The sequence below is a fragment of the Sus scrofa genome, chromosome 2, assembly GCF_054392235.1.
Source record: "Sus scrofa isolate SSC_HxYL_T2T_F1_AM1 chromosome 2, Sscrofa_HxYL_maternal_Yorkshire_Landrace_v2.0, whole genome shotgun sequence".
NCBI lineage: Eukaryota > Metazoa > Chordata > Mammalia > Artiodactyla > Suidae > Sus > Sus scrofa.
The window spans coordinates 125,423,263-125,449,067 of NC_139384.1; the positions used below are offsets into that span (position 1 = coordinate 125,423,263).

The 25,805-nt window shown below is 41.6% G+C and overlaps 1 long non-coding RNA gene across 14 annotated transcripts in view; it reads left to right on the forward strand.

Moving 5' to 3' along the window:
- LOC100626591 (uncharacterized) overlaps positions 1–25,805 on the forward strand; it is a 229,355-nt gene that overhangs the window by 11,743 nt on the left and 191,807 nt on the right. For 5 of the 14 annotated variants that reach the window (XR_014838529.1, XR_014838528.1, XR_014838527.1 and 2 more), the window contains exon 1: positions 22,210–22,344. The exons of 3 other annotated variants lie outside the window; for them this stretch is intronic. This is a non-coding gene — a long non-coding RNA (uncharacterized LOC100626591). Of the gene's footprint in view, positions 1–13,927; positions 14,233–22,209; positions 22,345–25,805 lie in introns of those variants that run through there. 6 more of the 14 variants (XR_014838526.1, XR_014838530.1, XR_002341848.2 and 3 more) reach the window with 3 other exon arrangements.

A 25,805-nucleotide genomic window follows, 5' to 3' on the forward strand; every position in this document is an offset into this window, starting at 1 on the left:
AAAGGAAAGGAAAAAGAAGAAAGTTAAGCATGCATTGCCCTCCTTAATAATGCATGTTTTCTGTTCTCTGGATAGTTTATTATTTAGAAAGTGTGGACTCTGGTATCTTTCCTATAGCAAACAGAAACAACATAGGGCAAATCAGAATGATTAGTATGCAAGGGGCTGATTCTGGGATGTTCACTATAGCTTGTCCTTTCAATGTGTCTTCTTTTGACATCTTCACCCTGGGTATCCTGGCAACAGAGTACTTCACAAAAACAAAAGTCCCATAGACACTGTTTGCTGAATTCCATCAGAATAATAAAAAGACTGTTTTATTGAAGCATTTTCTGAAGACGGTAATTTAGAAAAATAGCAAGACAGCAGCTAAAAGTACTTGATTCAAAAGTGACTGACACTGAAGGAAACCCCAGTCCAAGGATGGAGTCTTTGGATCATATAATTTCTCATCCATTTGTGGGAAGACAGGAGAGTGAAAAGGAGATGATTTATGGGTAAAAATGGGAAGTAAACCAACATGAGTGCACTACAGTGAGAAATCCCTTAAAGGGCCTATTTATATAATGGGGCACACATGTCTCCCTGCAAGCGAGAGATGCGTCCTTGCTGCTGGTAAAGAGACCTCTTCCAGCTGCACATGCAGCCTCTTTCTCCCCAGTGCTCCATTTGCTCTGGGGAGTGGCAAGCTGGGTACTCAATGCGGAACACTAACTCTTTCTAGGCCTTTGGGGATCCAGTAACTTTTGTAGGACATTTGGAGGTTCTCAGCCATTTAGTGCAGTGATAAGGCTGTCATTGGTCCCCTTTGGGCCTTAACATAAGGTTAATTAAAGCACCTCCCTCAGACTCTTTAGGCACTGGGGAGAGGAGGGCATAGCAGTTAAAGCATGGTTAACATAAAATTTCCTATTTTTTTTTTAGACTGGTCCTTATAATTCCATGTCTCCTTTGTGACCACAGGGCTTACTACGCTGGTACAGGGATTGTCTTCTTTCTCTTCCTGAGGGCAAAAGTTAGGAAATATTATCTTACTGCAAGGCTGGTGTCTTTGTTGGAAAGAACTCAAGACTCACAGGGAGAACTTGAGGGACTAGTTCCTCAAAGAATTGGAATCCAAGCAGCTTATGTACTAACTAGCATGGATGCATTTTGATGGGGCATCAGCCCAAGAAGCCCTTTCCCTTTTTTTTTTTTTTTTTTTTTTTGTCTTTTTAGGGTCAAGCCTAAAGCATATGGAGGTTCCCAGGCTAGGGGTCACATCGGAGCTGTAATTGCTGGCCTATGCCACAACCACAGCAACGCAGGATCCTTAACCCACTAAGAGAGGCCAGGGATTGAACGCCATGGATACTAGTCAGATTCATTTCCACTAAGCCACAGCAGGAGCTCCCAAGAAGCCCTTTCTGGTGCCTTCCCTCTCACCACCCTCCTTCCGCAACTCTGAGGGGTTGCTGCTGCTGAACACACCATATGATAAGACTCCCACCCCAACCCCCATTCAGGCCACGGGTGATGGGATCAGGATCAGGCCCCTGACCCCATCTTTCTATTCATAGTCTCTCACCTGGGAATTTGGACATAACATTCAGCAATACTTGTCGGTGTAACTGGTTTTTGAACTTAGGACATTTACACCCAGAGGGCTAACTTCTGTGGGCAGAGACAGAAATGACATCACCAGAAAGCAAAACTAGATGGGAGAACACGAAGAGAGAGAGAGAAGCTGTCTTGATTCTTGGTGGTTTTCTAGTTTCTAGTTCTAGTTTCTTTGGGGGTTTGCTCTGCTTGTTTCTCTCAGATTCTATGCAAGACCTACACAAAAGACCCTGTTTGGCCTAAACTAATGTGAATGGGCTTCACTTAATTATAATTAAAAAAAAAATCCTTGATCAAGACAAGCTGACCAAAGAAAGATACAAAACTGGAATCCAGTCCTCCTGACCCCAGGCAAATATTTGATCTCGTTACTGGTCCTTTGGCCTGTTAGCGCAACTCTAGACTCCAAAGGCAGAACCTCATTTCTGGCACCTCTGCTGTGTCCTAGTGGGGCCAAGACCCTTCATGGTCCTACCTTCCAACTTGGTTCCCATATGGGATGATCAGCTGAGGCCCAGTGCTCATCCTTGTGCAGGCTGCAATGGGAATCAGTGCCACGGCCCTTCCACAAGCCCATCTGAACAGATGTCTGAAAATCCCTTGAACTCCTGTATTCCTCTTTCACCTCAAGGTCAGTTTCTGGGAGCCTCTATCCTCAGCTGATGAAGTGATGCCTTCTACCCTTTTGAAAGGGTCACTCAACCATCACTGGAGGGGAAGGATACCAGACAGGCCCTCACCTACTGCTTTAAGATGCCAGCTCTTGTTTTGTTACTGTGTTCCCTTAGGATAAGGGCAAGCTGACATTCTGAGCGAGGCTAATTGTTGGGGGCAGGAGGGAAACAGGAACAAAACTGGGCTTCTGATTGTGTCAACAGTGTTTCTGTAGCTGCTGCTGCGGGAGGCCCCCTCTCTCCAGGGCAAGGCAGACTGCATGCTTTGGGCATGAATAAAAGCCATGTAGTGATCCAGGTTTGACGTCCTCACAGAAGAGCTTCCTGCATAATTTATGGTTTTAGAATGGGCAGTCATAGATTTCTGGGGGAAAAAATAACCCTCACATATCCTTGTGAAGCACAGAATAGAATTAATGGGATGAATAGTGCTTGAAATGCTCCTGACCATTCCCATACTAATCAGAAAAAAGTCTAAATGATGCTGATTATACTTTAAATGATTTCTTTGGGGCCTAATTTGGCAAGCTAAAATTCAGGGACTGGTTGCAGTCTCTTACAGGGCATGAAACCTGGTTGAAAGTAACCACTCTTGTTCTTTTGTAACCATTGTCACAGTGACAATTTTCTTCATTCTGAAGGATGAGACAAATTCTGTTCACAGAAAGCAACGTGTTGCTAGGGAGAGCCAGGACACATCAACATCGAAAAAGGCTGGAGTCGGAGATCCCGTCGTGGCTCAGTGATTAAATCCCGACTAGCATCCATGAGGACACAGATTTGATCCCTGGCCTCGCTCAGTGTGTTAAGGATCCAGCATAGCCATGAGCTGTGGTGTAGGTCGCAGACATGGCATGGATCCTGTGTTGCTGTGGTATAGGACGGCAGCTGCAGATCCAATTCAACCCCTAGCATGGGAATCTCCATATGCCTTGGGTGCAGCCATAAAAAGAAGGAAAAAAAAAAAAAAAAAAAAAAAAAAAAAAGCTGGAGTCTTTGAAATTATTGTCCTGGGCGTTCCCATTGTGGCTCAGGTTAAGGACTCAAATTTGTCTCTGTGAGGATGTGGGTTAGATCCCTGGCCTCACTCAGGGGGTTAAGGATCCGGTGTTGCCACATAAGCTGTGGTGTAAATAGCAGATGCAGCTTGGATCCGGTGTTGCTGTGGCTGCAATGTAGGCCTCAACTGCAGCTCCAACTCAGCTCCTAGCCCTGGAACTTCCATGTGCCAGAGGTGCAGCCATAAAAAAGAAGAGGAAGAAGAAAGAAATGAAAGTCCTTTTCCTTAAATATGGGTTAGCTTCCTGTCCTCCCCTTCAGCATTACACACAGGTACATACAAGCACATATTCATACCACAACAGTAGTGCCTTTGCTAAAATACATTTTCACAGTAATGTGATGTTAGGATGAGAAGGGACTATGCTAGTCATCTATTGTTGCATTACAAATTACGGCAAAACTTAGCAGCTAAAAAGAACAAACATTTATTATCTCACAGTGTGTGAGTCAGGAAAATGGCATGGCTTGGGGACCTCTGGCTCATGATGTCTCAAAAATCTGTAATCAAGGTGTCAGCCAAGGCTCTCAAGGCTCCGCTGGGGGGAAGATCTGATCCTAAGCTCACATATAAAGCTGTTGGCAGGTCCCAGGTGCTCACTGGCTACTGGCCAGAGACATTAGTTCCTTCTGCAAGGACTCCAGAGATATTCACAGTAGGGCAGCTGCTTCCCCCAGAGTCAGTGAGCAAGTAACCGAGAGGTCAAGAAAGGGAGAGAAGACACCCAAGTTGGAAGCCCCCTGATCTTGAAAGGACTTCCCATCACCTCCATTGCATCCTCTCCTCTAAAAGGGGGTCTCTAAATACAGCTGCTGGTCAAGGGGAAGGAGATCCATGAAGGTAGGGGAGCCACTTAGGATTCTTTTAAGGCTGCCTACCAGGAAGCTATCCAGTTCAACCCTTCAGGCAACCACAGCTGTGCTCTGCTTGCATACTCCTTGCACTGGAAGCTTCCTCACTTCTGAGGCAGCTCTTTCCTTTCCACTTTTAGATTTTCCTTGGGGTGAACCATAAAACTTGTGTTCCTATAGTGGTCATGTTTTGTTTGTGACTCCTCTGCTTCCCTTTGCTCCCTGGCACTGGCATTATGCCTTTCCATCAAAGGCTCCCTCTTCCTCATCCTAAGTCCTGTTTTCGGGTGGGCATCGGACTCAGCCCTGAACAATGTGAACTTTGTATCTTCTTGGTTTACAGTGATTGGTTACAGTCCTTGAGATGATCCAATGTCTATCCCATGAGTGCTGTTTTTACCAGTCCTGTGAACCTTCTCCCTTCTCCCCTCTCTATCCCTGCACCATCAATGTGTTTTCAAGGGCCAGTCATGATAATTCTTTTGAGGACCACTCTTGGGCTGCCCCAGATACATTGCCCCAATCATAGGGAACTAGAGATGCCCCAACATTTATATTATGCCATCTTTTTTGTTTTTGACCAGTTTTTTTTTTCTTAATCTTTATTGAGGGAGTTCCTGTTGTGACTCAGCAGTTAACGAGCCCAACTAGTATCCATGAGGATTCGGGTTCGATCCCTGGCCTCATTCAATGGGTTAAGGATCCAGTGTTGTTGTGAGGTGTGGTGTATGTCGCAGACACGGCTCAGATGTGGCTGTGGCATAGGCTGGCAGCCTCAGCTCCAATTGGACCCCTAGCCTGTGAACTTCCATATGCCATGGGTGCAACCCTAAAAAAAAAAAAAAAAAAAAAAAAAAAAAGCAAAAAAAATCTTTATTGAGATATAATTGAGATATAATTCACATATTATATACTTTATTTAAATTCAATGCTTTTTTTAGTGTGTATACAGATATGTGCAATCATCTTCACAGTAGTTTTTAGAACATTTTCATCACCTCAGAGAGAAACCCCATGCCCTCCAGACACCCCAGTCCCCACCCCACCCTAAGAAATTGCAAATCCACTTTCTGTGTCAATAAGTTTTCCTATTCTGGACATTTCATATAAATTGGGTCATACGCAGTATGTTGTGATCAGCTTTTTTCATTCCACATAATGCTTTCAGGGTTGTGGCATTTACTAGTGCTTTATTCTTCTCTGGGATCAAATAATAGTCCATTGTATGAATACATCACATTTTGTTTATTCATTCATCAGCTGATAGGCATTTGGGTTGTTTTCCCCTTTTGGGTATAATGAATAATGCTGTTATGAACGTCTAAGTCTGCTTTTTTGTTTGACATATATTTTGATTTCTCTTGAGTATATGCCTTAGAACAGAATTGTCTGGGTCATAGATAACCTTTAACTGTTTGAGGAACTGCTAGACTGTTTTCCAAAGTGACTGCACACCATTTTATATTCGCTTCATTAGTGTATGAGGGTTACCTTTTCGCCAACACTTATCATTTTTTTTTTTTTTTTTTTTGATTCTAGCCATTCTCGTGGGAGTGAATGTATCTTGGTATGGTTTAAATTTACATTCCCTTGATGAGTAAAGATGTGGAATGTTTTTTTTTCATGTGTTTTTTCATAAGTTTATTTGCATATCTTCCTTGGCTAAATGTCTATTCATACCCTTTGTCTTTTTAATTGGGTTCACCCACCCTAATGACCAGGAGTTTTTGGTGGGAGAACATGAAAGTCCAGCTACATTCCCTTAGGTTGAGCTAACTTGAGTTTACTTTCTAGAATTCCTCTGAAGAATCAGGTAGAAGTCAGCACTCTGTGAGTTTTTTGCCTTCTTCCTTTTCCTGTCAGACTCCTCTGGTAGAAGGAAGTAGCTTGTCTTGAAAATTGGCTGCCTTCGCTGCCTCTATGCACATGTCGTTCCTCCACTGCCTTCATTTAATTGAGTCTGAGCTGGCTCGTGACTACTTTGTCCAGCAGGATACAGTAGAAGTGATGTTGTCTATTTTTGGACCTAGATTTAAGATCTTAAACAGTTTCCACATTCTCTTGAGTAATTATGTAAGAAGTTAAAGTGGTGTTGGTAATCTTATCTAGCATTTCAAAGTTTTTCAGACCAATCCAGTTTTATGCTACTCTGAAACATTTTTTCTCTTCAAATTATGGTTTCTCATTGTAGAAAATCTTGAGAGTGCAAAAACAAAACAAACAAGCAAAAACCAAGAGGAAGAGGTGAATAGGCAGAGCACAGGGCATCGTTAGGGTAGTGGAAATACTCTGTATATCATACCATGTTTTACTGATGGAAACATGTTATTATAATTTATCTAAAGACATTGAACGTACAACACCAAGAGTGAACGGGAAGGCTTTGGATGATTATAGTGTGTTAATGTAGTATCATCAGTGATAACAAATGTATCACTTTGATGAGGAATATTGCTATTGGGGGAAGCTATGCATGTGTGGGCCAGGGGTTATATGGGAACTCTCTCTATCTTCCTTTCAATTTTGTTATGAACCTAAACCTTCCACTGAAAAATAAAGTCTTAAAAAAGCATAAATAATAAAAATTCCTGGTAATATACTACTTACTGATAAGCACTGCTACCATTTTGATATATACCCTTGCAGTTTTGCCTGTGCTAATAAATCCTTGTCAAGCCATCATTTGTCTACCAATCAATTTATCTTTATGTATTTTTTTCAAAATTTTTTGCTTGATTTATATGTACTTTTCCAAACTCTGTCAAGTTTCTGACCAGGGTTATTATTCTCCTGGTCTTAGGAGCCTAAGACACTCTGACAAAGTGTTAGAAGGTTTCTGAGTTCAAGAGGTATAAATTAAGAAAGAAAGCATGGAAGAGGGAATTGTAAAAGGGGAGAGGGAAGAAGAGCCATAATGTCCCTCTTAGGTAAGATAAAAATCTCTCTTAGCAAACTCAGTATTTCTACCTTTTAATTCTCAAAACTGAGGTTTTTCATCTTCAAAGGACTCAATTTTGTTAAGGGAATGGAATGGGTGAGATATAGAAGAACCTCTCCACATGAAAGCACTTACTCAGCAGATGCCCCATTTTCTAAAACACTTAGTCTAAATAAATAGACAACCAACATCTATCTGCAAGTTTTAGATGGTGAAACTTTAAGATAATGAGTTCTGCTTCAGGTAGCACAGGGTGAAATAAAATCACAGAGGATGATTCTCAGACATTGACTGCAAGGCCTGGGGGTTAATTGCATGGATGGAGGTGGAGGTGGCAGAGTAGAACAGGTCAGAATGCATTGACTGATGTGGCTGCAGGATGCCTGGCTAGAGGTCTGTGGAGGAGAATGGCTAGTCAATCAGCAACATGTCCTAAGTGAAGCCTATGAATCATCTGTAGCTCCAGAGTTACACAAAGTGAAACACTAGATAAATCATCTGTTCTATTAGGATGAGGAGGGCATCAGCACAACCAGAGAAAAGGGATACAGTGACAAGAGCAAACGATGCAGCTAGGAAGAATCCACAGAAAATTGACTCTAAACACATCTGCAGTAGAAATCTATGTAGACTCTAGGCCACCTTCTTGCAACAGAATAAATAGCTAGCAAATGAGTTAAAGGTAAAGAATCATTTGGAAATGCAGTGGCTACCTTCTTCCTCATGAATATTAAAAATGTTATTTGTTACATCCAAGCTTGGAAGAGTGGAGGCATGGGGCTCTCAGTGAAGCATCCGCTTTCCTTATGTGCTCTCTTCTGGCATGAGAAGGCTGTTGCAGGATGCTGTTGGAGGTTTGCTTGTTGAAGCTTGCCAACACACCCTACATGGCCATGTCGGCTTGATGGCAGAGTCATATTTTATACGTTCTACAACTTATTATGTCCAAGTTTCCTGCCATTAATCATCCAAGCCTGCCATCTTCACATTTATAAAATATAATCTAATGATTTACATCCACTGAAACAAACCCCTTCTCTTGGCTGGTGTAGTGTTGGAGAAGGAATGTATATTTCTGGCAAGCTATCTATTCAAATGCAATTCCACCAAGAAAGAATAACCATCTCAATTCTATTATCAACTCTTTTTGACAGCATTTTTGGAAATCTGTGGTGGTTGGAGCATTGGTTAAAAAGACCTTTGACTTTATTAGGTAGCAACCATTGACCTTGGTTGGCTTCCCAAAATGAATTAAGGCCAATAACTGGTTGACAAACTAGGTATTGAGACAAATTCCCTGACCACGTGGTTTACCTCAAGTAACGTTAGCATTGGGACAAAACAAGGTTGAAACATCTTACATGTAAAGGTAACAGATGCATGTTAGAAAATAAGAAAATGAAGTTGTATATCAAGTGTAAGTCTCTTTCTATAGAGTAAATTTCAATAACAAATATTAGAGCTTGTTGATTCTGGAGTTTCTGTCATGGTGCAGGGGAAACAAATCCGACTAGGAACCTGAGGTTGCAGGTTCGATCCCTGGCCTTGCTCAGCGGGTTAAGGATCCAGCATTGCCGTGAGCTGTGGTGTAGGCTGTGGCTCGGATCCCACGTTGCTGTGGCTGTGTTGTGGGCCGGCAGCAACAGCTCTGATTAGACTCCTAGGCTCCTAGCCTGGGAACCTCCACATGCTGTGGGTGCGGCCCTAAAAGGACCAAAAACAAACAAACAAACAAACAAACAAAAAAACCAAACTTGTTGATTCTAAGTTCAGGTAATAAAATGTTATATGGTTCTTCATTTTTGATGCATATTCATTTAAATACTCACTAAATGTCTGGTATGGTACATCAATTAAGTTAGTGTTAGCAAGGATTGTAAAGTCCTAAATAAGGTTGTGGTGTTGGAGATGAAGACAGGAGAGGTCTGAAGGACATTTCTAATAGCGAATTCCCAGGGAAGTGATTCTATGGTAGAGGGGAAAGAAGAAGTTGGGTAATGGTGAGATTTTCCTCTGGGTAGACACCATTAACTGAGTCCTAGAAATTCTTGATTCAAGGTGTCTGCATGACATAAGGAAAATGAAAAATGAACTACTTAACACAGTTAGTCTCAGTAAATTAATATGTCTGTCTGAAGATGTCCCCTGTCCTCCACAGACAAGCCAGGAGTGAGCCTTGCAGGCCAGAGTTGGCATGAAATCTCAGTACCCGTTTCTGGCATTGCCTATATCTGACATGTGTTTAAGGTAGATTTAAGACAGCATCTGAGGGAGAGCCTATCGAAAAGCCAGGAGAATGGCCTACAGCTATGTATGACTCTCATTCCGGAAAATTCCATTGGAGGAAAAAAAATCACTGTTTTTGAAGACCAACTTGATTTAGGACTCTGGGTGCCTACTCCTGTTCAACGGGGGGCACTTTCCATCTCTGTCATTGGGGATCCTTTTTTCTCTTGGGACTGAAGCAAAGCCTGGGGTGGAGGATGGGCTTACAGAATGCCTGCCAAAAAAAAAAAAAAAAAAAAAAAAAGTTTCTAATTTTAAGTCTGCTCTGTTGACAGCTAGCATCATTCCCATCCAAAACCTCAGTGTCTCCTGACATCTGGTAGCCCTGTTTCCACATCACATGGAATGTGGGGCAGCTTTAATGAAGCCAAGACTGTCTGTGCTTAGGGTCCCACTCCTCAGGTTGCCAAGGACTCATGTCATTCTGAGGTCTCTGTGCCTAAACACAACACCACGGAGGAAGACCAGATAGTTGTCCCATTTCTCTAGGCGCCTACAGCTCTCTCTCATCCTCCCAGTCCATGGGAATTGCCTGCTGCCTCTGCTACTTCTCCAAGCCCCTCTGCTTCTTCTGTCAGCCCTCTTCTCAGTGGGTTTAGGGTTAAGGAAACACAAAGCAGAAAATCTAACGGGCTTCCTATTTTGTACTCTGTCGTGTACCTGCCCTAAGGCAGTGAGTCTCAGAGCTGGCTACCTGCTTTGATGAGGGAAGAAAAAGGGAAAAGCACTGGGAGGAAATCTACTTAAATTAATACCTTAACACATGATGTGGCTGCATCAGTCATGAACCTGAAGGGACTAGGCAGGGAGGGACATTCTAGGTTTTAATGCTAACACTGTAAAAAGCCTGGTAAGCCTACAGATTGCAGGCTTGGAGAACTTAAGTGGGATATGGAGCCTGAAATAGTCCCTTCAGCTGGGGTGGAAGTTTTCTAGCTTTCACATCTCTTCACAGGATGTTCAGGGCTCCGTGGAAATAGGGGGAGAGGAAGCAGTGTGAATTTTTCTTTCTGTGTTTCCTTTTGAAAAAGCTCGCAGAGTAGAGGTTTACCCTCAAAAGGAAGTTGGGTTTTCCCTACTTTCTGCAGATTGATTGATCTGCCCTTGCTTTTCTGCTTCCTGGGATGTCCTGCCCCTCCCAAGCTCTGGACTCAATGTCCTTCTCACCCAGGGCAAGGGAGAGTTGGAAGGCTGGGGTGGGCAGAAGTGAAATATTAGTTGATCCACTGCTGGGCTGGACTCAGTTATTGATTAACTCACAGAGCAGTGAAGACACATCTGATGGTGCTCTTTCAAACTAAATCAGTATTCCAGACACTGAAAGGGAAACTAGGTTTGAGGGAATTGCAAAGACAGGCTGAGGAAAGATCAAACCACAGAAGGTCAGGTACCACCAAGAGGTTTCTGGCAGAAGGAGGTAGACTTTTTATTGAAGAACGTAGGCAGCTGGGGAAAGGCATCAAAGGAGATTATCTATTTACAACTCCCTCATTCCGATGTGGCCTGCATCTTTGAGTCTGCCCAGAAAAGATCAGGAGGAAAGAGAGCTGGGAGTGGGGAGAAAGTGGTGGCTCAGGAGGCACTGATGTGATGGAGAAATGGCATGGTTGTCGGATGAAGGGAGGAACACAGCAGAACTGTGCATGCCACTCTGATATGGATGTCACTCTGGGTGGACTGGGAGGGGGCAGAGGTGTGGGGGGGTACATCTTTCAGGCGACAAGGGCTAGTAGCATGCCTGTGGGCTGGGCAAGGTGTCTGGGTATGGCCCAGTGCTGGATGGGTGAGTGTGGAGCAAGGTGCAGGCAGACTGGAGCACTACCATGACTAAGACCACAGTAGCAGACACAGCCAATCCTGGATGGATAGAATTTCCTCACCAGGCCTCCGTTTGCTCAACCATAAAACAATACCCATGCATTTGTGAGTGTTAAATAAGACCAAGTGTTTGTTTGCTCATTTATTTATCCATCTATTTTTTTCTGGGTAGTGAGAGTATAAGTGCAAAAGTGGTCTTGGCCTCCATGGAAGACACAGACAGTGAACAAGCAAGCATAGCAATCTAAGAGTGTGAGGCCCTGAGCAGTGGTAGAAGGAAAACAAAGCAAGACGAGCAGATGGAGTGATGGAAGATGCAGCTTTGGATAGGGTGTTGGGGAAGGCTTCTTGATGAGGGACATTTAAGTAGACTCCAATGAGTGGTGTGAGCAAGCCAGGCTGCTCTCAAGGGGAAGAGTATTCTATTGTAGGGGAATGGCGTGGAAGACCCTGAGATTGGAACATGCATACCATGCTTGGGGAATGACTAGAAGCTGGTGATAAAAAGAGTCATGAGAAATGAGGTTAGAGAAGTAGCCAGATCATGTAGGGTGGGGATTAGGATAGTATTTTAAGTATAATGGAAAACCCTAAGGTACATAGGGTGTTTAATTAAAACACGAATGGAGCACTATGGGGCACTATGGGAAGTCAGGCCCTGTGCTTGGAAATTTACCAAATCAGTCCTCACACAACCCTATGATGACCCAAGAGATTTATTTGTTACCAACCCTTTCAAATTGGGCTCCAACAAAGGTTTTCCTGCCTGGTATTACTCAAGCCAATAGATCAAGACTGAGTTCAGAAGCAAAGGAAAGTTCTCTTTGATCAAAGAATGGAGAGGCCCAGGCTCAGGTGCTAGGTTTCACTCTCCCTAACAGGCCATTGACTGGGTGGGGGTGGAGTTCTTTCCCATAGGTAAGCGCAGTCCCCTTGCTCACTGTGCACTACAGACAAAAGTGCCAGGCACAGCGTCTCTGTACTCAGCCCGCTGCTGCCACCATCTTGAAAAGCAGGATGCAAGGCCTCTGCTCTCAGCACCCTTTGAGCAAGTGAAACTTGAACAAAGGAAAAGGAAAAAAACAAAACAAAAAGTTAAACCTCATTACCCAGATTCTCTTTTTATTTCCCGAGAATTGTTAATGGGCTTTGCTGGTAACAAACCCCTCTGTTTTTGACCTGCTCCTCATTCTTGAGGGGTGCTGAGGGGTGAGTTTTGGCTTCTGTAACTTCTTCCTACTGATTTGGGGCATCATGGTGGAAAAGGATAACTTGACCCCAGCTGCCTTTTGATGAATTTAATGGTCACCAGGCCTCAGCTCTGTTTGCCTCTCTGAGCAATCACCATTTGTCTCACCTTTTGGAGACAAATGACACCAGATAATTTAAGATACACGGTCCAAATACTAATAAGAGAATAATAGCCATGTGGCAACGTTTTCTTGAAAAAGAACGTATCCAGGTCTTTTGACTGTAGACACAAGTGTGCCCTGATATTGAGGTTCACTTCCTATGTTGGAGTGAATCAAATAGATCGTGTCTGTGTTTCCTACACAGTCATGCTCCAGGGGTCTCATTTGCATGGGTAGCAGAGTGGCAGGATTCAGCATAAGTTTACTTTTTTATGGTAAATACTGGGTTGTCTAAAAGCACACCTTGAACCTGAATTAACTTTCAGGAGGATAGCTGCTCTGTTTCCTTAGATCATAGTAAAGCCTGAACCTGGTGTGGACTACATATAGAGATCAGCTGACCAAATGCTAACTTTTTAGCCTTCTTTAGCAGGGTTGTAGTAGCTGCTACTTACAGTAGGCAAGGAGCCATCCCACAGCAGTTGCTCTAATTGTTGAGAGAAATAAGAAACCACCTGATTAAGGAGACCCACCAGTTTTTGAACTAATATGCCAAGGGAGATTCCCCTTCTCTCCTGAATGTAAAGGTAAAAGGCTAAACCTGGGAAGGCCAGGGTAGAGATCTGAAGTAATTGCTTTTTCAATTCTTTTTCTTTCTTCTTTTTTTTGGGGGGGGCGGTCTTCCTATGGTCACATCTGCAGCATACGGAGGTTCCTAGGCTAGGGGTCAAAACAGAGCTGTAGCTGCTGGCCTATGCTATAGCCACAATGCCACATCTGAGCTGTGTCTTCAACCTACACTACAGCTCACGGCAACGCTGGATCCTTTAACCAACCCAATGAGTGAGGCCAGGGATTGAACCTGCGTCCTCATGGGTCCTCAGATGCATTTCTGCTGAGCCACGATAGGAACTCCAGCTTTTTCAATTCTTGAAAGATTCCTGCACATTCTGAAATCCATTCAAAAGGATCATAATCCTTTCTTTTTGACTTTTCACATAAAGGCTTAGCTATTAGACCATAGTTGGGGACCTAAATGCAGCAAAACCCGGCCACCACTAGGAAACCCTTAAGCCATCTTCTAGTTTTAGGAGGGGTGAGGCTGCAAATAGCTTCTTTCCATTCCTGGGGTAGTATTCTCTGGCCTTCTGTGAGAACGAAGCCTTAGTAGGTCACGCTAGGTTGTGGCACTTGAGCCTTTTTCTTGGATACCTTGCATCCTTATATGTTATGTGGTTCAGGGTAGTTATAGCCTGGTATCCTTGGTGCCAATAAAATGAAACTGAGTTCAGACGCACAGGAAACTGTCATTCTTTGATCAAAGACTGGAGAGGTGTAAGCTCTGCTCAGAACACCTGCTCTGGCAATAGGCCACGGGCAGGGCTGCTTTATAGCGATCAGCTGGGAGCAGTTGGGGCCGAGCCCTTCATGTCTCGGGCTGTCCACACTCCAAGCGCGGTGCGGGCGCCCAGGCCTCCATCTTGCATCTCACTGTGAGCCCGGCGCTTGCGCACACAGCTTGCCTGCTATGCTGAGGGGTGGGTGCAGCCGCTTGCCACGAGGAGGAGCTCTGGTCTGAAGCCCCTGGTGCGAGGTCTCTGCTCAGACCACCCTGTGAGCAAGTGAAACTCAACCAAGCACGAAGGAAAGAAAGGTTAGACTCCGTTTTATTACCCAGATTCTATTTTTATTTCCTGGGATTTGTTAATGGGGTTTGCTGGTGAGATATCCATTTGGAGATGGCATGATTGAAGTGTCATAGTCAGTTACATCAAAGTGCTCATAGTTTTTCTTTCTGTAGATGAAAAGATTAGAGTTTTGAAGAGTTGCAAGACAAACAGAACTTTGACTTATCTTTCATAATATTTTCTTTGCTCCCAGTTATTTGTTTTTTCTCATGGGAAGTATCCTAAAAGTCAAGAGGCATCAAAATAATGATTTTTTTTTTTTTTAGCCTAAGTGGGTAATATTTACATACAAATATTTTATAGTATATAAAATTACATGACTACCCATGATTTTTTGATTAATCATTATTTAAGGTATTAATTCATATAAACACTAAGCGAGTGCATCTGTGAAACAGGTGCCGGGCTACATTTTGGACCCAAAAGTTTAATAAGTCAAAGTTCTTTGTCCCAATGAATTTATAATTCACTGGGAAAGACAACTACACATAATTACAACACAGTTGGATCAATTCTGTGCTGGAAGGAAGCCCATGCTCTTGTAGGAGTGTTTGAAAAGGGGAGCCCAATCCTGAGTGGGGCGAATTGTCAAAGAAGGCTTTGTAGGGGTGCTGCCTGAGTTTAAAGCTACAGATAAAGAGAGGGGGTCAGAAATGGCATTCCTGCTGAGGGACTAGTATGTTTACAGGTGCAAGGCTGTTAGAGGTCCTGGAATATTCTGGGAGATGTAGACAGAACAGTTAGGGCCAATCCTGCATGGAGATCCTTAATGGGCTCCATGTGGGTAACTATACAAGCATAAACTCTGTCATTCAGTGCTCAGATTTCTCCACATGTTTACCTCCTTTTTCCTCTAATAGCTTTCTCCCTGCCATTCAGGATTATCCTAATTGCTCCGTACTTATTCCAACCTATAAGCTTTTTGTTTTTTTCCATAAAGTTTCCAATCCATAATATCTTTCCTAGTCTCTTACGGTATTTGGACTTTTTCCCACGCTTCATTGTCTGTTTCAACTACTGCCTCTTCCAGGAAGACTAACTCTGTTGACAGTGATCTCTTCTGGGTTCTGAATTGATTTTGTCCTTCACAACAATATGCTTAAGAATCTACTCCATTATCTTTTATTTATTTCAAGTGTTAAGTTTGCATTTCCAGTTCATTTGTGAACTTGGTAATGGTAGGTACCTCTTTATGACTTTAACGTGTGTATCTCAGCCTAGGGCATGATGGGTATTTGCAGTCAGTATTCTAATTTGATACATCTTGGCTGGCAGACGCTTTGTTTTCAAGGGCACTGCTATATGCTGATTATGTTTTAGAGTCCCTAGCCTCTTGTACGTAGGAAGTAGAATGATCATATTTCATTTCTTCTACACAGACTTATCCTGTGACCTGGGGATATTAAAAAGAATCAACTAGATCTCTGTGTATCATATATACATCACTGAAACAAAATATCGACAAATAGAGGCTTGCAGAATGCTATGGCACGATGCCATTTATGTAACTTTTAAGTGTGTATACATACTGTATACATTTTAATGGGTTATGTGTGCATGTTCAAGTATAAAAAATGGATTGGAAGAGTATCCCCATGCAATTCATGCTAGTGGGTGTCTCTCCATTGGGGGACGATGGTCAAAGAAAATTGTAGTGTGCCCTATTTTTATTTTATAAAATAAAAAATCCAAAGCATGGAAGATAAAATATTTTCAGTGGACCATGCTATTTTTCTATCAGTTGATACACTGTGGGATTTTTGTTGTTGTTGTTGTTGTATTATTTCTTATATTTTTCCTTATTCGAAATTTTTTCTTCAATGCCTAAACACACTTGCACCCATAAAAACTGCTTGCGTGTTCAAGAGCAGGAACATTTAGGAGAAAAGGAGATAGGTGGAGAGAACTTGGACAGCTCAATTACTGTGAGCAGAAAACTTTTCTTGTAAAATATTCAAGACTCTGCTCTTGTGCTATTATAGCTCCTTGTAGAGTAGGAGACAATTCTAGCAGAAATAAATTCTGTGGCCTTTGCATGGTCTTTTGGTTTACTGTAGGCTTCATGAGATAATGTAGGTACTGCCCTGGAGGACTTCAGCTAACTCTGTAAATGAACCGAAGCTTCCTCTCTGCCTTTTCTGAACTGTATGATTTCAGGTGAGGTTAATGGGCATTAGTTACACCAGTAGGTGGACTATATGGGGCCTGAATTTTAATGCCTGAGCCCCTGCCATTCTAAGGTCGATACTGACACGGGAGAGTTACAAATAGGTAGACGGTGTCAAGGGGTTGGTCATTAACATTCTCATAATAGTAGGGAGGGGGGCAGGTTGAGGGGGCCAGCAGTGATCTAGAGCCAGGGGGACCTGAGGACATGACCAGCTTATAAGGTCTGAATTGCTCTCACTTAAACTCACATCAGTCGAAAACTTTAAATGAACAAATTGAGCTGATTCAACAAGATTGTGTGACCTTACAGCCAGGTTCAGCCTGAGGAGATAATAAAAAGACAATTGATTCCAAAAAGGAGGGCCCGGTTGTTTTATTACTAACTCACAGAGGGAAGCTTCTTAGAAATCCAAGTCTGCCTATGCTCCTAAGAATAGGTCTTGAGGACATTTAAACAATCCTTTGAAATTATGCATTTAAAATTGCGTACAGGGGAGTTCCCATCATGGCTCAGTGGTTAATGAATCCGATTAGGAACCATGAGGTTGTGGATTCGATCCCTGGCCTTGATCAGTGAGTTAAGGATCCAACGTTGGCGTGAGCTGTGGTGTAGGTCACAGACATGGTTCGGATCCTGCGTTGCCGTGGCTCTGGCGTAGGCCAGCAGCTATAGGTCCGATTGGATCCCTAGCTTGGGAACCTCCATATGCCATGGGTGTGGCCCTAGAAAATACAAAAAAAAAAAAAAGTGTGCATGTGTATGAACTCATGAGTACACGTACATGTATACACATAAACATAGACACAAACGTGATTCATGCACATATATCATAATACATGAATATATGCTTATTTATTTATTTTGTCTTTTTAGGGCCACACCCACAGCATATGGAGGTTCCTAGGCAGGGGTCGAATCAGAGCTGTAGCTTCCAGCCTATGCCACAGCCACAGTAACATAAGATCTGAGCCACTTCTGCAACCTATACCACAGCTCACAGCAACACCAAATCCTTAACCCATTGAATGAGGCCAGGGATCAAACCCACAACCTCATGGTTCCTAGTCAGATTTGTTTTTGCTGCGCCACGATGGGAATTCCAATATATGTTATATTTATATTTATGATAGAGTATGTGTATTTAGATCCAATAAATCAGTACCTATGATCAATAAATATATGGCGAGGTGAGTTGAGTGAGCATCACGAATAGAGGAAAAAAAAACCAGTACTATTTGGGAGTTCCTGTCATGGACCAGTGGGTTAAGAATCCAACTAGTATCCATGAGGATGCCGGTTTGATCCCTGGTCTCGATTAGTGAGTTAAAGGATCCAGCACTGCTATGAGCTGCAGTGTAGGTCATAGACGTGGCTGGGATCTCAGTTCTGATTTGACCCCTAGCCTGGAAACTTCCATAGGCCACAGGTGCAGCCCTAAAAAGACAAAAAAAAAAAAAAAAAGGTAATATTTTACTCTTACGTTGCCTTCTTTTTTTTTTTTTTTTTTTTTTCCAATGCCTATGCTCGGGATGAAGGGACTGCAGCAATGTCCAGATCCTTTAACCCACTACACCAGGCCAGGGTCAAACCTGCACCTCTACAGTGACTTGAGCTGCTGCAGTTGGATTCTTAACCATCTGTGCCACAGCAGAAACTCTTATATTTCTTACTCTTGATGGAGATTGGTTTACCTTCCTGAACAAAACTGAAGTTTCAGGACACATAGTAACAACTGGGACAGTAGGCATTTGGGGAGTTGAGGGTGAAAGATAGGGAATGACAAATCTCCCACCTCTGGGAGGGTCCCAGGTCTGTAGCAAGTTCCTTCCTCTCCTACGGGCTGAGGTGTGGTTGTTGTTCTCAGTGTAAGGAGCAGCCACTGTGTGCCAGGCACTTGACAAAGATCTTCTTGTGTAACCCTTACCACAAGACCTACGAGGTACCAGTATCCTCATTTTCAGAACGAAAAGCTTAAAGAACTTTGCTCAGAGATGTAACTGGTAAGTGACAGAGCTGGAGTTTTAATCAGGGTCTGGCTGACTCCCTTGCCTGCTGATGAGGATGCTTCTGGTTATACTCAGCAGCAGATGGAAGGACTGTCTCTCTAGTGCAAGCCTGAGGGACAGTTTGGGCTGCAGTTAGAAGTAGATGCCCCACAGATGGCTCCCCCAGCAGTTGTGAGGACCATGGAAAACTCATTGGCCATCAAAAATGTTGCCAAATTCAGAGTTCCTGTGGTGGCTCAGCGGAAGTGAATCTGACTGGTATCCATGGAAGATGCAGGTTCAATCCCTGGCCTTACTCAGTGGGTTAAGGATCTGGTGTTGTGGTGAGCTGTGGTGTAGGTCACAGTCACAGCTCAGATCCCACATTGCTGTGGCTGTGGCATGGGCCAGCGGCTACAGCTCTGATTCGACCCCTAGTCTGGGAACCTCCATATGCCACAAGTGCTGCCCTGAAAAGACCAAAAAAAAAAAAAAAAAAAAAGATATTCCCTAACTACGCAACAGAGGTCGACAGAGAGCTTCAGGGTGTCACCTCTGCATGAAGCAGAAGGCAGGATAATTTGGGGAAAGAGCATGGGCCTTGGAGCCAGTTGAATTTATGATCAAATTCCAGACCTGCCTTTTAATAGTTTTGCAGTCTTGGGAAGGTGACTTCACCTCACCTTCAGCCGTTTCTGAAGCTCTAGAAGGATGTCAGTTGTGCCTGCCTTGCAGAGTTCATACTGGAGAGAAGCAGCACACACGGTAGATCCTAAACTGCGGGCAGCAATTATTGTTAAGAACATAAATTATTAAAATGTGTTGGATACTGGACCTAAACAGAAAAAAATGTACAGTGGTCTAGGTAGAGGGGCAAACTAGTCAGACCTAGTGTGAATACATGACACCCAGGTTAGCAGCACAGAGGTTCCCTGTGGCGATGGCCACCCCTTTGCTGATGATCTGGGTGGTAAGGCTCCAGCACGCATCCTGCCCTGCCTGTATTTTGTAGGGTTGATCCACAGGACCCGGCATGGTGCTCTAATAGACTTTTGCAGGGCAGCTGGAGGGATCCTGCTCTCCTTCTGGGGTATAGCCAATCTTTGGACAGTTCTCCATTTTAGTCCATTTTCTAGTGTGTCCTGAAGGTACCCACTCCCTTGTAGGCTGGCATCTTTTTTTTTTCTGATGAATTTTATATTTATAGTTGTACAACCATCATCAGAACTTAATTTTAGAACATTTCCATCCCAAACCCCCAGTCTGCTCCTCCCTCTGCCTACCTGTCCCCTTTTGTTATGTTGCCATCTTTTAAGGAGTGAGTTTTCTCCTTGAGTGAATGGGTTCTCTTTGAGAATTTTCATTCCAGAAGGTAGCTCATAACATACATTATTGATACGAATAGACTTAGGGGAGAAAAGCAGAAATGATCAACTTTAATAGCTAACATAGACTTAACACTTACATTGTGTCAGGCCCTGTTTTAAGTGCTTTACATGTATTAGTCTTTAAATAATTTAATTCTCACAATAACACAGTTAGGTTGATACTAGAGTTATCTTAGTTTATAGTTGAAATAGACACGGAGTATTTAGGTATGTTGTTCAGAGTCATAGTTCTTAAATTGCAGAGCTGGGATTTAAACTCTGGCAGTCCAGCTCCAAAGGTCTTGCACAGTTGGAGGCAATAATTGGTATCTTCAGCCCTGCAGGCTTCATATCATGGTGATAGAGTTGTGTACAAAGCGAAATGGCAGCTAGCAGAAAGAGTCCCTCTAACTGGGCAGCTCAGAGGCTTTGCTACTCAGAGTTAAAGACATGCTTCTCAGGATTGTGTCACTGGCATTTAATTTTAGAACAGTTACATAGCAGCAGGGATTCTAACTCGTATTTACTGAAATCAAATTAAATGTCTGCTCATTTTGTTATCTTGGAAATGTACTTTACCTTAATGATACGCTAAGTAGATACAATGTCATGGCAAGTTCACAAGCCTTGAACATTGGCCAGCTTTTGTGAGGTGTTTAATTTATATGTTCTCCAACTTCTTTTATGTTCTACATGTTGCTTATTTTCCTTTCACAAATCTGCCATGCTTGTAACAGAGGGTGTATTTTTGGTTCGAATGGATAGGTAGCCTAAGACGTTCTACGCCCTAGGAGTTCTGAAACGTTCAAATCCTTTCCAGCTAGGAAAAAAAAAAAAAAACAAGTAACAAGGTAATAAGTACTCGGGGGAACACAGAGATAATAAATTCCATGCTGCTTGTTCTCATTTATAGCTAGACCTGGGGATTTGTAATGCTGAACTCTTTTCTATGCCACAGAGAATGACTGGGTTCAGGATTTCCATCCTTAATTGCTGAGGCCATTGGTCTAGCCATTTCTACCAAATGGATAAGGAGGCTTATGGTTCAGATGACATAATATTATACTGAGCCATATAGTTGTCATCAGCAGTACATCTAGGAAATTGCATGAGTTTGGATTACACCATCTGATACCAGGCAAATCTGAATCCATGGAGCTTCATTCATTTGAATTCCACATCATGAACTTAGGATCACTTGACCTGGCTTTGCCCATTGCGGAGAAGACCTTGCTAAATGTATGGACAAGTCAAAGGCTTGGGCAAAATGGTGATGTTGGTGTTGAACCTTCCCAACTAGTATGTCCTTTTCCTGCCGTGATGATGCCACCTCTCTCTCTGGTGAATCATGTGTATGCCACCATCTTCCTCCTCCATCAAATTTGGGACTTGTGAAATAATTTGATAAAATCACTTGTGGTAATAAGAGATTCACTGATTAATTTTATTTATTTATTTATTTATTTATACTATATCTGGGACATTTTCATGTTAATAGAACTAAAGTCTTTATCCAAAGGAATAAATGCTTTCTAGAAGTAAGAAACTGGCCAAGAAAATATAGTTTTGAAATTGAACATTTCTTTCTGGTGCCTATAAACATATAAAAGCCACTTTTACTGCATACTTGAAGGGTTGATCTTGCGTATTAAATATTCAGTTGTTGAGAAAAATAAACTGTGTGCCAGGTCTTTTTGTTAACTTCTAAAAGCAAATGATGAGAGTAATTATAAATGGTTCTTAACTACAGTATATTAATATGATCTGATTATACAGGTGCTTATAAAAACTAGTAAAATTATTTTACATGCAAACAATATTAAACACTTCTGTAATACGAATTTTGCACTATTCTAGAGAATAATAATAAAGATATAAAGGGCTGTATAGGTCAGCGTTTCCTAAGTATAGTCTCTGTACCAACAGCATCAGCATCACCTGAGAACTTAATCAAAATGCATGTTCTTAGGCTTCACCTGAGAACTGCCACACCCAAAACCCTGTGTTTTAACAAACTCTCTTGGTAATTTTGATATACTCTAAAGTTTGAAAACCAAGGTTGTAGATGATTATGTTCGGACTCACCCTAATTCACAGATGAATAAATTGAAGCCCAGAAAGATTGAGACTGAGCAAAGGTGGTGATTTTTAGCAGGTTCTTTTTACTATCCTAAGATAAGTCCGTCTGGCAAATCAGTTTGAATGAGTGAGGTTTGGTGCAGCATCTTTGATTGACAGGACAGTCAAAGCACTCCTTGATTGTGTGACTTTACCAATGTAAGGCCCAGGGGTGAGACTTGAACAACTTCAATCTCTTGGAGCCTCTCAGGGATCAGGCTGCTCCATATTCACTCTCTTTAAAAAGATCAGCATTCATTTTCCTTTAAAGTTGGGGTTAGTCTGCCTGAGTTGCATACTAATAAGATGAATGAATTCATTACCAAAAGCTAGATTAAGTTTTGCAGCTGTTCCGCCTGGGGACCTAGTAGAAAAAGGGGCCAGCACAACCGAAAATCCTTTACTGATCAAGGCAGTCTTAAAATGCAATCTTATGTGGTAAGTAGCATTCAGAAATACTGAAATGAAGTGAAAAATTAAAATGACTTTTTGCCTAAATATGTGGGGAATGGGGAAATCCTGGGGAGCCACATATATCAGGGCTGTGGAATGCAAATGCTGTCTTTTCAGCTGGTGTACCTCACGGGAAATGCCACTTGTGGATGTAGAAATGAGAATTCACATTCAAGATTTCAAGTGGCTGTGTAAATTTTAGGACAAATACTGATATTTGCGACTTTAGCAACCTCATTTATCTATTAATCTCTAAGTCACAACCTCTAAACTAGGCAGTATCTAGGTACTGATTTATTCTGAGCTGTTCTCTTCAGTATAGGAATGTCAACATGTGCATTCATTCATTTCTTCCTTCGTAAATGTAGTCATTTATCCTCTCAATATTTTAAAACTATCTGTGATGTGCCAGGACTATTCTGGGATTGTTTTTCTCTCATTTCTTGCCTTTTATTCTTGATTGAATGAGTCATTTTTTACCTTGTTTTTCCCTGTACTCATTTGGAAGTTGCTCGTTCTGTTTCTTTCTTTTGGTGGTTACTCTAGAAATTTTACCAAATATACTTAAATTGTTGAAGTTAATCAAAACCTTGACCCTCTTCCCAGTAATACAAGTTCTTGCAGAGTTTAATTCTGCTTATCCCCTTTTGACTTTCATCACTTGCTGTATTTGGAAGTCTGCTTAAAAACAATTGACATTATTATTACTGTTTTGTACTATGTTGATTAATATTTCGCTTTATTCCATCCTGCTTTTCAGATCTTACATCACATCTAGAATTAATTTCCTTTAGCCTGAAAGGTGTCCTTTAGATTATGTTTTAGTAAGAGTATGCTAGTGATGAACTCTATTAGAGTTATAAATGTCTATTTTTATTTCAGTTTCTTTTTAATGGAAGTATAATTGACTTAGAAAGTTACATTAGTGTGTTTTACATCACAGTGATTCATTATTTTTATACATTACAAAATGATGAACACAATAATCCTAGTTACTCCAGTCTTGAGAGATATTCCACAAGGTAGTAGACATTTAGTTGGCAGGTTTTTTATTTTTGTATTTTGAAGCCTTTATTCCACTATTAGCAGGACTCCACTGATGTGTTGAGCAATCAGCTGTCTAACTTTTCCTTTGCATATGACCTGGCTCCTACCCACCCCATCCCCGGGGAAATATTTTTTTTCTCCTTGTTCACTTTTAGCAATTGTAATATAGTTTCCTTTTTTGGAATTTATTTTATTTGGGATGCTCTAGATTTCTTAAACCTTTGGATTGCTGTCTCTGATTAGTTCCTGGAATTTTTTTCAGATATAAGCATACTTCATTTCATTATGCTTTGCCTTACTGTACTTTGCAGGTATCCCATATTTTTTTTACAAACCGAAGATTTGCAGCAACCCTACATTGATCAAGTTTATCAGAGCCATTTTTTTCCAACAGAGTTTGCTCACTTTTTGTCTATATGATAAATTTTGATAATGCTTGCAACATTTCAGACTCTTTCATTATTATTTATTTATTTATTTTTGGTCTTTTTGTCTTTTTTAAGGCTGCACCCAAGGCATATGGAGTTTCCTAGGCTTGGGGTCCATTTGGAGCTGTAGTTGCCAGCCTATGCCACAGCCACAGCAACACCAGATCTGAGCTGCATCTGCAACCTACACCACAGCCAATGGCAACGCCAGATCCCCAGATCCTTAACACACTGAGCAAGGCCAGGGATCAAACCTGCATCCTCTTGGATGCTGGTGAGATTCGTTTCCACTGAGCCAAGGTGGGAACTGCTCTTTCTTTATTACATTTTTTATGATGGTCTGTGATCAATGATCTTTGATGTTATTACTATGACTCACTGAAGGCTCAGATGATGATTAGCTTTTTTTAAGCAATAAAGTGATTTTAATTTATGTACATTGTTTTTTTTAAGACATACTGCTATTGCACACTTAATAGATTACAATATAATGTAAACATAACTTTTAGAAGCACTGGGAAACCACAAAATTTGTGACTCACTTTATTGCAGTATTTGCTTTATTGTATTGGTCTAGAACTGAAGCCATATCTCTAAGGTCTGCCTGTATCAGCTTTTCAAATATTGCCCTAACCCATGCTGTCTCTTATCTCATTTACTTTTTCAGTATTTATGCCTTGTATTTTCCCCACCCCGTACTCTCTCTTCTGCATTGTTTGTCTCTTATTTTCTCTTGATGCTGAATTCAGGATCATTTATCCTGTCTTATTTTCCTAATACATAGTAAGCATTAAGTGAATTTTTGCTGAGTGAAATGAAATAATGAACTTAAAAAAAGATTCTCAGGATATGAAAATAACTTTCTGTAAGATATAAAACATGAAAAACCTAATCTGTTACAATCCTTTCATTTTATATTGCAGAACCCTAGGCCTGTAGGTTGAATGACTTGGCCAAGTCCACAGAACTAGGTAGCAGCATATCTGGCCCTAGCACTCAGATCCAACTCTGAGTCCATTGTTCTTTCCACTTCACTGTACAATTTCTCATTCTAATCCAAGATATTACAATATAGGCAATGAGGATTTATGTTGTTGTTTACAAAATAACCTATTCCTCTATTAGTGACCAGTGAAAAATAGGGAATTTGGAAATAATGTAGGGAAGGTCAGTGCAAGGTTCAAGAAAGGTTTCGATAGCTTTCAGTAAGATGACTAGTGGAGTGGAAAACACTCAGGTAAATAAAACATTTTCTCATTTGCTAGTTTGGCAAAATCCACCCAGAAGCATAATGGGAAAAATTGTAGATCACAATGAAGTCTTTTCTATTCCAAAGTGATTGACAATGTTTAGAGAATGGTAAGGACTTAAACGAATGCCTAAGTAGTTAGTCCAAAGGTGTGAGCCCTTTATCATCATTCTAAGAACAGTTGTCTGCTGAAAATAGACTCTTCTACATGAGCAAGAACACAGCTGAAATTAGTTAAACAAGATCTGTGACTGCAATCTGTGGGAAGATGTAAGTTATGGGGGAAAGTGGAAATGCGGAGAAAATACAAGATAAACCCAAATACCTGCAACAAACTATATGTGTGTGGTGGTAGTGATATGACGGGGGGGACAAGGTAAAAATTAGTTTTTATCAGTTATTTAGAAAAACTGCAATAGTATTTAAATATAAATAAATCAATGTAATAATCTAAAAGACTTTATGAACATTTGGTAAATTAAGCAAGCTTCCTAGTGTGCAGTGTTGAGAGATGCCATATTTTGTATCTTTTTGCTTCTGGCTATTGGAACACGTATTTGAAAATTAGATTTACTCATATACTTGCTCAGTTCTACCCAATTATGTTAGGTCCCAATACAAAATATTGGGATGATTAAAAAAAAATAAAGTACATTAACTCCATGTGCTCACTTTCTCATCCTTCTCCCCATTCCTAGATTTGAGGCAATGATTACTTACCT